Below are 13,841 nucleotides of genomic sequence, written 5' to 3'. Positions count from 1 at the left end.
AAGAGACTTTTGAATCTTGAGATCTTAAACATGTCATTTGAGATATTAAAATTAAGGAGTTGCTCCCTCCGGATAAAAAAGAGTGTCCACTTACTCTTTTTTGCTTTGTTCAAAAAGAGTGTCTACTTACCAAATCAAGAAACAATTATACCTTATTTTTTCAAAATTGCTTTTATGAAGTGTTAAGTGATCAAATCTCAATAGCTATTTAATTCGGAGTAGTTTAGTTAAATTACTTATTTTTTCCTAGGAGTTAGTATTTTCTTGTTGTACAAATGACTAATTGAACACTCTTTTTGATCCGGAGGGAGTACTAAAAACAAAGAACGACATTCTTCTTGAAGCATACCAAAATAGAGAGTAAGACACATAAATTAAGACATAGACACATAAATTAAGACAGAGAGCAATACATTAAGCTTTGGTACATGAAATTTGATTAAACGAAGTAATTTCAAATTCTACCTATTTCCAACTTATTGGTCACTCAGCACCATGAGTACTTATATTTGTTTAACCTAAAAATAAAGGGAACAGTTAAATTTATTTAGGGGTTTAAACGATACGTGATTTGTTTGGTTATCAGAGATGAAATAAACAATTAACATAAATGAACGTGATATTAAGCAGATAAAATAATTGAAATAAATAATAATAAAATAATTAAGCCTGGGCTTGATTATTTCTCGGAGTAAATCCCTTGATGAGCTTTATCCGGTGGGGACAGTATCAAAGCTTCAGCAATATTTCGGAGCAAAAGAATAACTTAAGAGAGTCAATTTAAATAGCAAAAGCTTGTTAGAATAAAGTATAGTATGTTTTATTCGATGATCCTCCTTTTTGGGCTGTTAAGCTCCTTTTATAGCACAAATATATGGACCCTTTAGCCAGTAATTAAATCCTAATAATGAATAATAATGAGCAATTAATATTGCCCTTAATACTAAATCGTAACGTCTGCTTCATATCCGGTCCGGTCGTGTAACGTTATTCCGCTATTAATTACTCGGTGTGATTTTCCCTTGTAACTTGACTCCAGGTATAACTGGGGCTTTTTTGCTCGTATTGATTAATTCAACTGGAAGAGTTTCATCTTCCTTCGCCACGTGTCCCAATACTACATCAACACGTGTCAAGCTGTATTTTGCCATGTGTACAATATTTGCTGTTGTTGTTCCTAGAGAAAGTCACTTAGACTATTTTCAAACTCCAATTAGCTAACCTTCTTGTTTTTTTCCTTTATTTTGGTGAAAACAAATCAAAGGCATGACCATTTCTGGTTGGGTGTTCATGATATCAGTTGGATTCAATTGAGCAGCAAGGTCAGTTTTTGTTTCTTATTTTTCCTTTCTCCATAGTTTCATATGTTTACTAATTTCCAGACTCATTATGATCCAATGAGTATTTTTTTCCCATTTGGTATCCGGTACTCAATTTGGTTACTCAATTAATACGGGCTTGCGCCCCGTGACGCCCATAAATAGGAGAAGCGCTACGTAGAATAATTTTTTGGGAAATTTTCACAAATGACTAACATTTGAGGGTTAAAGATTCAGCGTAGCAACACTTTCATTATTTACGTATTGTAGCAAATCCAACCCACCTTCCGCATGTATCCAATATCGGCTTAATGCTGTATTCATACAGTTAGTTAAAAATTTGCTGAAACCTTGGAACCAAATCTTTTTAAACATGGCAAACAAAAATAAAATCTTCCTAAAATCATGCTTAACAGATATTTTCCAAAAATTAACACGGCTCTTTATTCCTCCATACATTCAAATTCGCATCATCAATAGCTGAAAACAGAGCAATTTCAATCAAAATTTAGAACTCAATTCTACCAATTCCATGCATAAAACTATCTCACAATTTCAGTCAAAATTTAGAGTTCAATTCTACAAATTCCATGCATAAAACTATCTCAGAATTAAATTGCGAATCTCTTGCGTTTGTGTACAACAAATTCGATGTTGTATGTATCGCTTTCTACGTAAATCCTTTTTGTTGACGTATACGACCATTGTTGGATTCATCTCGTCGCCATTATATACAAGAAAAAGGTATTTAATAGTTCAATTAATGTTCATGATCAATTTATACAGATATAGATGATACAACAGTCTTACGGATGATTTTGTTGCTAATTTTTTGCAGTCCTGAATTTACCGTTCTAAATTCAAGTAATGTCTAATATAACAGCGGTAATTCGACATTCTGGTTTTTGGAACGATGACAATTGTTTCGTTAATTACTCTATAGATGCAGTAGTTTTCAAAGAGTATGCCTCGTATGATGAGTTAGTTGATGCAATAGCGAAGCAGGTGCGAATCGATACAAGTATCAAAAAAATCAGTATCAAATATATGATCGACGGTAATTCCATGCCTATGGAAATACACAACGACATGAGTGTCCGGGTGTATGTTGAACTGAAGAAAGAGAATAGGCAGTTCGGGATGTATCCGTTGTGTATCACAACAGGCGATAGGACGCGTGAATACGATCTATCGGGAGAAATTGTTATTCAAGGTAGCCTAGCAATAGCGGATACAAATGGTATACAAGAAATGGATGCTAATGATTCGATAGCATCATGGCGGCATTTCTTCTAGTAATGAAATAGTTATATTCGGAGGAGAGAACGATTTGATAATTTCAAACCGTAATCGAAAGAAGTCATGGTAAATCAGGTATACAATGATAAGGAAACTTTGAAAGCTGTGATGACGAAGTATGCTATTGACAATAGATTTCAATTCCGAACAGAGAGGTCAAATTCTGTAAGGTTAGTTAGTTACTGATTTTTTTGATGTATTTGTATGTTTCTATAAATTCAATACAGTTATGTTAGGGTAGTGTGTTAAACTGCTTACATGTATGTCTACTAAATTTGAATACATGATTATATGTGTGTTTTGATTATTATATATTTTCTAAATTCACTATTTTGAATAATCATATGATGTGTATTTTTAATCGTATATGTATATATACATATCCGGTATTGCGGCTACACCTGCATGTCTTTCTAGACAATGTGAGTGGAAATTGAAAGCTTCAAGTATCAACAGATCAGCTATGTTCAAAATCAGAGAGTTCGTGGAGAAACATACATGTCCATTGAAGGATAAGGTGTATACGCAACATCAAGCTAGTAGTGGTTTTATAGCTGGCATTATTAAGCCAAAATTTAGAAATTATAAGAGGAAGTATATGCCTAGTGATATAGTAGATGATGTTAAAAATGATTTTGGAGTGGATGTGCCATACATGAAAGCATGGCGTGCTAAAGAAAAGGCTATGGCGGAGTTAAGGGGCGAGCCAGCCCAGTCATACAAGAAATTACCGGGATACGTATACATTTTGGATAAAACATACCCAGGTTCTCACATAAGAATGAAGAAAACATCTGAAAATGAGTTCTTGTATCTTTTTGTAGCATTGTATACTTTTATAAAGGGGTTTGAATGTTGTCGACCCATCGTGGTTGTAGATGGCAGCCACATCAAAACAGCATACAATGGGACATTTGTTTCAGCGAGCACGATGGATGGTGCAGGTATTTCAAAATCGATCATTTTAGTTATATAAAAAGCTCATAGAACTCAAAAAAAAAAAAATTATGTATTCAATCGATTTTGCAGGGAATATACTACCTTTGGCGTATGGCGTGATTGATTCAGAAAATGATAAGTCTTGGACATGGTTCTTCGAACAGTTCAAGGAAGCTTATGGGCTACGGGAGAGCATGTGTGTTGTATCTGATAGGCATGAATCCATCATCAAGGCTGTATCCAAAGTATATCCTAATGTTCCCCATTTTGCATGCATATGGCATCTTTGGAAGAATGTATACAATAAATATAGAAAGAGTCACAAGGTGCTGAGTGGGGTGTACTATGCAATGGCAAAAGCGTATACACAGGATGAGTTTGACATGCTAATGGAAAAGGTTGCGACGGTGGATATTCGTGTAAAGGATTACTTGGAGTTAGCCGGAAGGGAAAAATGGTCTAGGCTTTATGCTCCAGTCAACCGAGCATGGACAATGACGTCTAATATTCCGAGTCTATCAATTCGGCTCTCGTACAAGCAAGAGAATTGCCAATATTTGATTTTCTTGAAGAAGTTAGGATTATGTTTGGGCGCTGGAATTTCACTAACCGACAAAATGGTTCATATACATTCACAACACTTGGGAAGAAATTCAATGAAATGCTTTCCATTAATGAGCGTAAATCTGCACGCATGACGGTTTGTCTTCGTGTATCTATTTGTGTATTTAATTTCTTTGGTATATTTCATGGTCTGTATGGTTCTTATATTTATATATTAGTTGAAATACGCCTGTAACATGCTAATATGTTTTTGTATGGTTTCTTAGGTAATACCATCAACCGAATACGTGCACACGGTAATTGATGAGGGGCGGCGTTTCATAGTTTGTATTGAAAAGAAGACATGCGATTGCAAAAGAGTTTCGGATGGAGGAGATTCCGCCCACATGCCGGGTCGTTCTTAAGAAAAAAAAATCGACGGTACTGACAACTATTGCTCAAAAATATACAAACCTGAAACTGTGATGAAGACTTATGATATCCCAGTTTATCCTCTACCCGATGAGAGTGAATGGAAAATACCTGGATACATTTTGGAAGAGGTAGTTTTTCCACCGAGATACAAGAGACCTCCTGGAAGGCCAAAGAAGAAGCGTGATAATTTTTATCTGAATGGTTTTCAACTAAACGTACAAATTCGTGTAGTAGGTGTGGACATGTTGGACACAATAGGCGTTCTTGTACAAATGAGCCTCGAAGAAAGTAGTTGGGGTTTCCGTTTTAAATCTTGCTTTCTAATGTTTTTCGATATTGGACCAAATCAACTTCAAAGGACTATTGTTGTTTACGTTCCCGATTTTTGGTCTGTATGTTTGTTTGGAACAACATGAATAAAGGAAACGATTTTATATGAAAGCATTGAAGTGTTTGTGGTGTATTTTGTTCATGATTTAAAAGCGTACCAATACTAAAGTTTAGTACTTAAACAATACTAAAGATGCGAAAGGTAAAATCGATTGTTTGAAGGAATGGTATGTATCAACTATGTTGTCGCTAAACTATTTGAATGATTTGTATCCAAAATATCCGGAAACCGAATACAATTTTATGTGGATACGAGTTTTTAGTGGATACATTGTCCGATTGCGGATATACAAAATCTTGTTTGGAATGTATTCAACATACGATTGCGGTATATACAAAATTTGTATTCAACATATCCGATTTCATATACAACTATGTGTGAATACAACTGGATGCATACAAAAATAGCTAGTTGCATTAACTTGTATCCAGTATATTTTGAATCCAAAATACACCTTTTGTGTGAATACAACTTTGTGTGGATACATTGCGAGTCGGATGCAAATTACGTACGTGGATGTATTCAACATCTGTTTGATACTAGATATAGCAACGTGTGAATACAACTGAATGCGTATACAACTATTTGCATTAACTTGTATCCAAGATATTCTGAATCCCAAAATATAATTTTGTGTGAATACAGCCTTTAAGTGAATACATTACTGAGTGCAGATACAATTTTGTGTGGTGTGTATTTTAACATATGCTGATTACGGATACAACTATATGTGAATATTCTTGTGAATGCAAAATAATTAACTTCATTCGATGAAATGCACGACCAAAAGTTTCTTAACTACAAGGTGTGTGTCCTCATTTTATTCAAATAACCGTCAAAATTGTGTATTGTGTATTCATACTATGAGATACAACAACTTTGTATCCAACATATGTTGTATCACACGAAAATCATTCAACTCTGAATACAACTATGAGATATAACAAAACATGAATACATTGTAAAAAATCAGAATGTATTCATTAAAAGAGTAACTGAACATTGAGTATTCATACTAACAATTGCCTTTTAGTCATCAAAAGTCAACAACATAAAGGATGAAAACACCATCATAATCTTTTTTACGGTCAAGAAACTTGAATCTAATTAACTATGTTTAATTCAACTTGATCAAAATCTATCTTTGCTCTAAGCGGCTTTGAAGGAGCCTCATTGTCGCTTACGGCATCGACTTGATCTTCTTCGAGCGTAAACCCACAAAAGTGCACCATATCTCCTTCGAAGTAACTCGGCGCCAAGATCTTTAGGTGGAATAGCTTCTCCGTGACTCAAATACTCCGCAAATGCAACTACATATATCCCGCAGTCCCTACAAACATGAAAAAGATATGTATTTTAAAACAATAATTTATCTGCGTATATGTAAGTATAGAGAATAAAGAAACAGACGTACATGCTATCGGGACTTTCGTGGCATTGTCAACAAACACAACTTCAAACTTATCGGTAGGTGCTTTGTCTTTGTATTCGGGTGATGAGTAAAATCAATTCCTTTTTTTCAACATAGAAGTCGGTGAGATGTAAGTACGGAGGCAACATGAGGCCGGTTGTCTATTTCCGCCTTTTGCGCATCATGACCCGATCGGTAGGAGTCATAAACATATAAACGTCCGTCCATGAATGATAAGGCGCAACGACCCCAATGATTTTTATCTTTCATGTTGACTGGGATAAATACATGGTCAACAAAATGCCACGGGACAGTGCATTGCAACCGGTGGCCTTTCACATATTCACATAAAACATCTTCCTGTTTTCCACCGCTTGTTGCACCATCACGATCGATACACTTTGTTTATTGCATCAATTTTGGTCATGAAAACACGATCGACGGTGGTAAACTTGAATTTGCTACTTGTGTCATACTTTGCTTTCTTTCGGAAGTAGTAAAAGATGACATCAATGTCTTGCATAAAAAAGTATACAAACGAAGCGTGGAAGACATACTAATATATACTGTATTTGAAAAATAAAGATACATCGCACCTCATCATTCCACATCTGTCCATCCATTAACAAAAGGTAGAACCAATTTTTATCATTGATTTTCTGAATGCCAAAGTCCATAAAATTTGGCAGTGTTGCCTTTCCTTTTTTGTAATGGTCCTCTTTGTTCTTTCTATAAAGTAGATACAAAATACATGTAACAAAATTATTGAAAACAATCTATTAAAACGGCTAAGTGTGGTAGATAAAATAACTTACTTGGTATCATGTCTAACAAGCAACCCTCCTCAACCATTTCGAGAATTCAAGAAGAGCTTTTCATCATGTCGCCCCCGTGATGGAATTATTCTCGAATGGGTGTTTTTTGTCTAATATCTCGGTCGGCTCACTTAGCTCAACTACCCGCTTGAATTCAGTTAAATCAAATTAAAATACAAGAAAAAATGGAATACAAGCATACAAAAATGAAATATGCAATAACACAAACCCGAAGTTGAGCCAAAATTTGTCATATAGGGGGATATTTGCAATGGCCCGGGACGTCTATCTTTTCGCAATGTCATCACAATTCTTGATATGGTAATTTGAGATGGAAGCAATTCGTCCGCCAACTCAAACTGGCCACATGTTGTAGTCCTGAACAATGTTTGTCATCACCGATGTTCCTTTTTCTCTTGTTTTGGATCGGTACACCATCACAAACTCGTAGTAGACGATACACCTTCATCGGGCGTAAATGGACGAGTTTGTCACCAGCGACATGGGACTCCCTTCATTGCTATGCATGACATCGAGCAATGTGGACAACATCAACTATTCTTTGAGATGTCTCGATTAGGATCGAGATCCGAAGCCCTACGATAACATTAGATGACAGTTTTTAACGGAATGAAGCAAACTATAAAACAGTTACCAAAACTTTGAACAAAAGAGTTATAAAACAGGATTAAATATGGTTTAATACCTCTGATTCAATGTGTTGTCCAAAAATGACACCTCGCCTTTGAATCTCCTCTGTATCGACCCCTTTCGTATCTCCACTAGAATTACCCTTGGTGACACAACATCCCCATTAAGCCCTATGTGTAAGGAAATACTGATTAACATTGTATCGATGTTCGAAAAATTGTCAACTGTATCTATATATACATGTTGTTAGTAGTGAATACATTAAGTTGTATTTGTTTGCAGATTTAATTATATACAGTAATATATACACAGTATACTTATATTCATGGATACACGTACAGTCAGTTGTATCAAAATATCGGTATTCGTATACACAGACAGTACATATGTAGTTTAAGTTGTATTCATGTATACAGCCAGTTCGATAATCAAGAAATATTCTATTCGTTTTGCAGATTTATATATACAGTCATATATACACAGTAAATTATATTCATATATACAATCATGTATACAAATACAGGGTATGCAGCCACTTGTGTTCTCAGGTGGTATTCATGTATACAGAGTATATATCTAAATGGAGTTGTATTCATGTATACAGTCAGTGCAGTTGTATTCATTTATATTCATGTTGCACACAATTAGACATCAACAAAAATGAAATACAATGAAATATAAATAAAGAAAAATCCAAGAAAAATGACAATACGGGAAGCTGGTAACAGTGAATATGCCCCAGAAAAATCCAACAACATTGTTGCACATTTTCCACTTAGATACACTTCCCTCAAACTAGACATCTCTCCCAGGAACAATGGAATCACAGTTTCAAAAGTTGAGTAATACTGATAAAAATGCTGATAGAGACAAATTACCTCAGTTGGAATATGAGCTGTGCAAGTCTCATTTTGATTTGGTGGTGTATCAAAGATGTTGTCATCAATCGAGCGATGTATTCAATGTCATGCTTGAAATGGAGATTAATGGGCAGCCCCGTAAGGACAAAAAAAAATGTATATTTATTTGACTTGAATATAGTAGTGTTTTTAATTGTTTTGTTTTACCTTGTCCGAATCATTATTCCCTTTTGATAGCTTGAAGAACCTTTGTGAAGTTGTCATTGATCGTTGTGCGAAGATCATTCATCGTTGTGCGAAGATCATTAAACTCGTCCTTGACCTAAATTTTGAATTAAATATCAATATAGTATGCTTATCATACACTTTCAAAACTGTCACGACCCAGCTCCGTAGGCCGCGACACGTGCCCTAGTTGGGCACTCGTACGTACCTTAACCTAAGTTAGCAAAATATTAAAAGTAAACAGAAATAATAATTTAACAGAAACCAGTGGGCATGACGCGCGAAGGCCGAGGCCCGTAAAATATGATAAACTCTAAAACGTACGCAAGTCTCCGGAACATATACGAACCCACACCACATGTCTACGGACCTGCGGAGCGAAAGCGTAACATAACATAATCATATGACGGGACGGGCCCCGTCGTGCCGAATAAATATGTACAAATGTAGCGAGAAAATTTTATACCAAAACAACCGCTCCGGACAAGGAGCACTTCAACGATGCGAGGAGATAACCTAAAAAACGGCGGATCCACAAATCGGGTCGTACGTACTCGCGGCACGAAACGCGACCCCGAAGAAAGGGGGTCGATGACGGAAAATGTGCGAATATGTAAGAGAGAGAGCGAAATAAATAAAATCAAAATCAGAACAGAATGTGCGGAGGAAGCATAAGATACATAGTGAATCAAAAGTGCATACCAGAAGATCATAAATAATGCATGCAGAAAACATATGCAAGCCGGCCCCGCTATGGGACTCGGTGAACGAACGACGAGGCGCTCCCTTCGGTCCGCGCCAAAACACATCATACTTCGTAGTAGGGAATATCTCCGAAACAAATCATAACATGCCAAGTGGCCACGTCGGATCGCATAATCGGATATCGAATAGCGTACATGGCACGCATACACCACAACCCATGCACGTATATACCTGCCCCCTCACACCGGGGCGCGGCGAACAATGCAGAGACATACGCTTGAGAACATATCCTGGCCCGGGCTCAGTGTGGGAAACATTGGGGCATCCACGAGTGGAGTAGTGAGAAACTATGCAATAAAAATACCATAAAAACTTCCAGAGACTCGATGAGGCATAGCGAATAACAAATCAAAATAACGAAATCGGACGGAATCATAGTACGTACCTTTCGGACATCACAGTAGGTTATGTCAGGACAGAACATTCGGAGTCAAAGTACATATCAAAACGCGTCGCGGGACTTAACGGAATATTTAAAGCAATTTTTTTAAGTAATAAGTAGAAGAGTAGTTAGGACGTTCCTTTTAAAACCATTCGAAGACAAGTTATAAACACAAAAGGGTAAAATCAGAAATAGTGGGCCCACCTCGGGCCAACCGAGGCGGCGGGCATAGATTTCAATCATTGGGCTCCATAAAGTTACTTAAGAAAGTTTTGAAGCGATTCGGGTTCATTTGCAAAAGATGCGAAGGTTGCAGCATTCTTATATCCAAAAACAAGCTTTATGATTCAATTGTTTCTAATGAATAGTATTCAAAATCAAACTCGAATTTCTAGGAGCAGAATTATTCCCAAGGATCCGTTTTCGGCCTAGTAGATCTAGGACGTGCCAAACAAAGAATAGATAAGCTTTACATACCTGAACTGCGCCTTACGCTCGTCAAATCCCAATTCTCGTTTCGTCCAAAAACGCAAATGGTCACCTTTACCGATTCTTACTATTCATGAAAACTAACATTTCAATCTTTGGTTACTATTTGGCTACCGAAATTTCGGCAAAGCACTTCCCCTATAAATATGGCACCCCCGAGATTCAACTCGGCTCAAAATAGTCAACAACAACCGAGAATGGAACTCGGCCAAAATAACTACAACCATACTAACAACAACAATCACTACAAATCACAATGTAACACACTAACCAACTTTTCGACATAATGCAATAATTTCCATTCCGGCTTCACAATTTCAAGTCAACATCAATATTTCCATACATACACACTAATTTGAAATCATTTACACACACAAGCCGAGAATATTTCAAGCCTTACATCCAATATTCAATAATTCCATAATCGATCCAAAATCCTTAAACACACAACCAAATCATCCCAACACATTTTTCTACACTCTAATTCATTTCCAACAACAATAATCTACACTCCAACAACCTCATTATCTTAATATCATACAATCACATTAATATAACATAATCCTCTACATTCCATTTTCATGCAAACTTAACCCATATATCCTTCGTTTATATTGTAGTGATCACAACAACTCAACTAACATATTAAACAAAATAAATCCATTACAATTCCATTGCTCAACACCTCACTAGCTAAGTTGCATTTCCCAATTTCAATCGGTTTTCATTCAACTTTCATTTCTAAAACAATTTCCACAATCACCACAACTAAATTACAACACAAAATTCAACATAACCATGCATGCATACACACGGCCACATGCCTATACCCACAACCCTTTTGCAACCTTCCATATTTTCATTAATTCTACTCATTTCCATATGCTACAACACAAACAAACCTTCAAAACATAATTAGAAGGGATGAATCCTTACCTTCTTCCTCAAGTTTCTTCACTTCACCAATTCATCCAAACGACGAAACCATCGGGTTATCTTCCGAAATAATTGCACCACGTTGTAGAGGGACCTTGAATTAGTAGGAATATAGCAAGAAAATAATTTTTGGACAAAGATTTCCAAAGGTGGAAACTCCATGGTCATGGCCGAATGCCATGACCTCTCCACTCTTCATCTTCTCCTTTTTTTTTCTCTCTAACTTTCTTGAATCATCTAAGGATAAAATAAGGCATGTGATATATTTGTAATCTTCCCATGTGGGGCCCACCTTGGCCGGCCCCCTTTTTTGATTTTCTAATCTTTTTTTTTTTTTTTTTTTTTTGTTCAAAGACACAAAATTTTCAAGAACTAGAAATTCGAAAATTCCAATTTTACCCTTGTCCTTCTCCGATATTTCCACATCCAAAGTTTCACAACCAACTTATATCCCAAGCAAGATCAATTCATTATATTGTCCTTAACCTTCCTTAATATGTCCACGTCCATATTTCCTTAGACATCACATACACATTAAGAAAACCCAAGCAAAGCCTTATTTCTTAACGTTCCGAAGTATTTTCAATTTTTTCCGAATACGCACAAAATGCGAGGTGTAACATCCTCCCCCCCTTTAGAACATTCGTCCTCGAATGTTCAACTGACCTTATGGGGTTTCCTAACACTTCGGGGAGGTTTCCTTCTTCCCCAAACACATATTTGAGCTTGATCAACACATTTGCAAGGGTCTTCGTTGTCCAACTCCTTCTGTCGTTCTTCGACATCTCTTTACTAGGGCTGTTCGGGGTCTTAAATCGAATATACGGCAAACGTTAACCTTTGTCAAAATCGAAAAATCAAACGAACATCGATTTGCAGTCATACCCGGAATCTGAAGGAATCATAATCTGACGTTATCTTAAGCAGACTCAAAAGCGAAGCCAGACGAACAGAGGCATATCGAATAATTCCCATAATCAGGATCAGTCGTTCCGGACCATGTTGAATAAATCCGTAGTCAGAGTCAGGCGCACCGGCACTTGTACCAGGCAGATTTACAGTCGGGGTCGGACGGACGGACGTATGTCGGACAGATTCATGATTGGAGTCAATCGTGCAGAGATGTATCAGACGGATTTGCAGTCGGAGTCGGAAGTATAGGGGTATAGCAGATGGAAACATAATTAGGTTCAGAAGTACCAGGGTATGATCGACAGAGTTTCTTCGAAGTCAGAAGTGCAGAATTATGGCATACGGAATCGCGATCAGGGTCAGACTATTTCTACTACTACTTTAGGGACCTACGGAAACTTCCTTGTCTTGTTTTACTTCTCGCTTAAGTGCAAACTTGCTTCTCTCATTCTTACATAATGGTTTCCTACTTCGCTTATCGGCTCCTCCAAAGGTCCTTACTTGATCATACTTCTTATCCTTACTTCCTTCCAATACTTCAATTCCCAACCTTAATCCATAGTGAAAGAGTAGCAACCTATCTTACAACACCCGTACCATGTCTTTCTTTGTTACTCGAACTTCGATGTCTTTGTCCGATTGCCGGCTTCCCACACCGTAGCACCGGTGGCCGGGAATTACTTACCTACCGATACAATTGCATACAGAATGTCGTACGCATTCACACACCTGTATGATTATTATCGACTATCCCACAAAATAATTCCAACGTTGTTCAAGCCTATACAAATCCCGAGGCTATACTGTACTTTCTTTCTCTTCACCCCTTATGTTCGTTTCGTAATGCCTTCCGTTAGTGACAACCTTTTGTCGTTAGGACTCGCCTTTCGACCAACATAATCACCAGGGAAAAGTCATACACATACATATATACTATACACACTCTTTATCATTCTACTTATAAACATTTCCAATCGCTACTTAACTTTACCTTGATTTCCAAGCGATATTGCGCTTTCTTCCTTTTTCCTCCTTAATCTGCTCCGGCCGCGCGCTTCGTAAGGGTGCTATCCGCCACGTACTCCCGTTTCCTTTAGGTTACCCCAAATTTCCATTTATCCCTTGAATTCCAAGTTTGTAAAATTTTCCACTTACTTCCTGGGGGTCACCCATCCTAAAATTGCTCCTCCCCTGAGCACGCTTAACTTCGCAACTTCGACGGATTCTAGTCCCTTAATGTCGGTATAATCACGTCCATTTCCACACACGACCTTTATTACATAATACGAGGCCTTACGGATCCCGAGGCACATTCACAACACGTCCTTTCTTGTGCAATTACTATTTTACCCTTCTTAAGCTTCAGTAGTCACCTTTGCAAATTCTTATTACTCGGCATCTGTACGCCGCAAATACCCATAATACCGTACAAAATATACGCTAGCCATTCAGGATCTTCTGTTTCGGGT

At 37.1% G+C, this 13,841-nt stretch overlaps 1 pseudogene; it reads left to right on the top strand.

Moving 5' to 3' along the window:
- The window catches only part of LOC132036983 (protein DETOXIFICATION 40-like), a 28,297-nt pseudogene that overhangs the window by 2,350 nt on the left and 12,106 nt on the right, over positions 1-13,841 (top strand).

Source organism: Lycium ferocissimum, chromosome 11 (genome assembly GCF_029784015.1).
Source record: "Lycium ferocissimum isolate CSIRO_LF1 chromosome 11, AGI_CSIRO_Lferr_CH_V1, whole genome shotgun sequence".
In the NCBI taxonomy this organism is placed as follows: domain Eukaryota; kingdom Viridiplantae; phylum Streptophyta; class Magnoliopsida; order Solanales; family Solanaceae; genus Lycium; species Lycium ferocissimum.
Note: the sequence above shows the minus strand (reverse complement) of the source record. Positions and strands in the feature narration are given on the sequence as shown.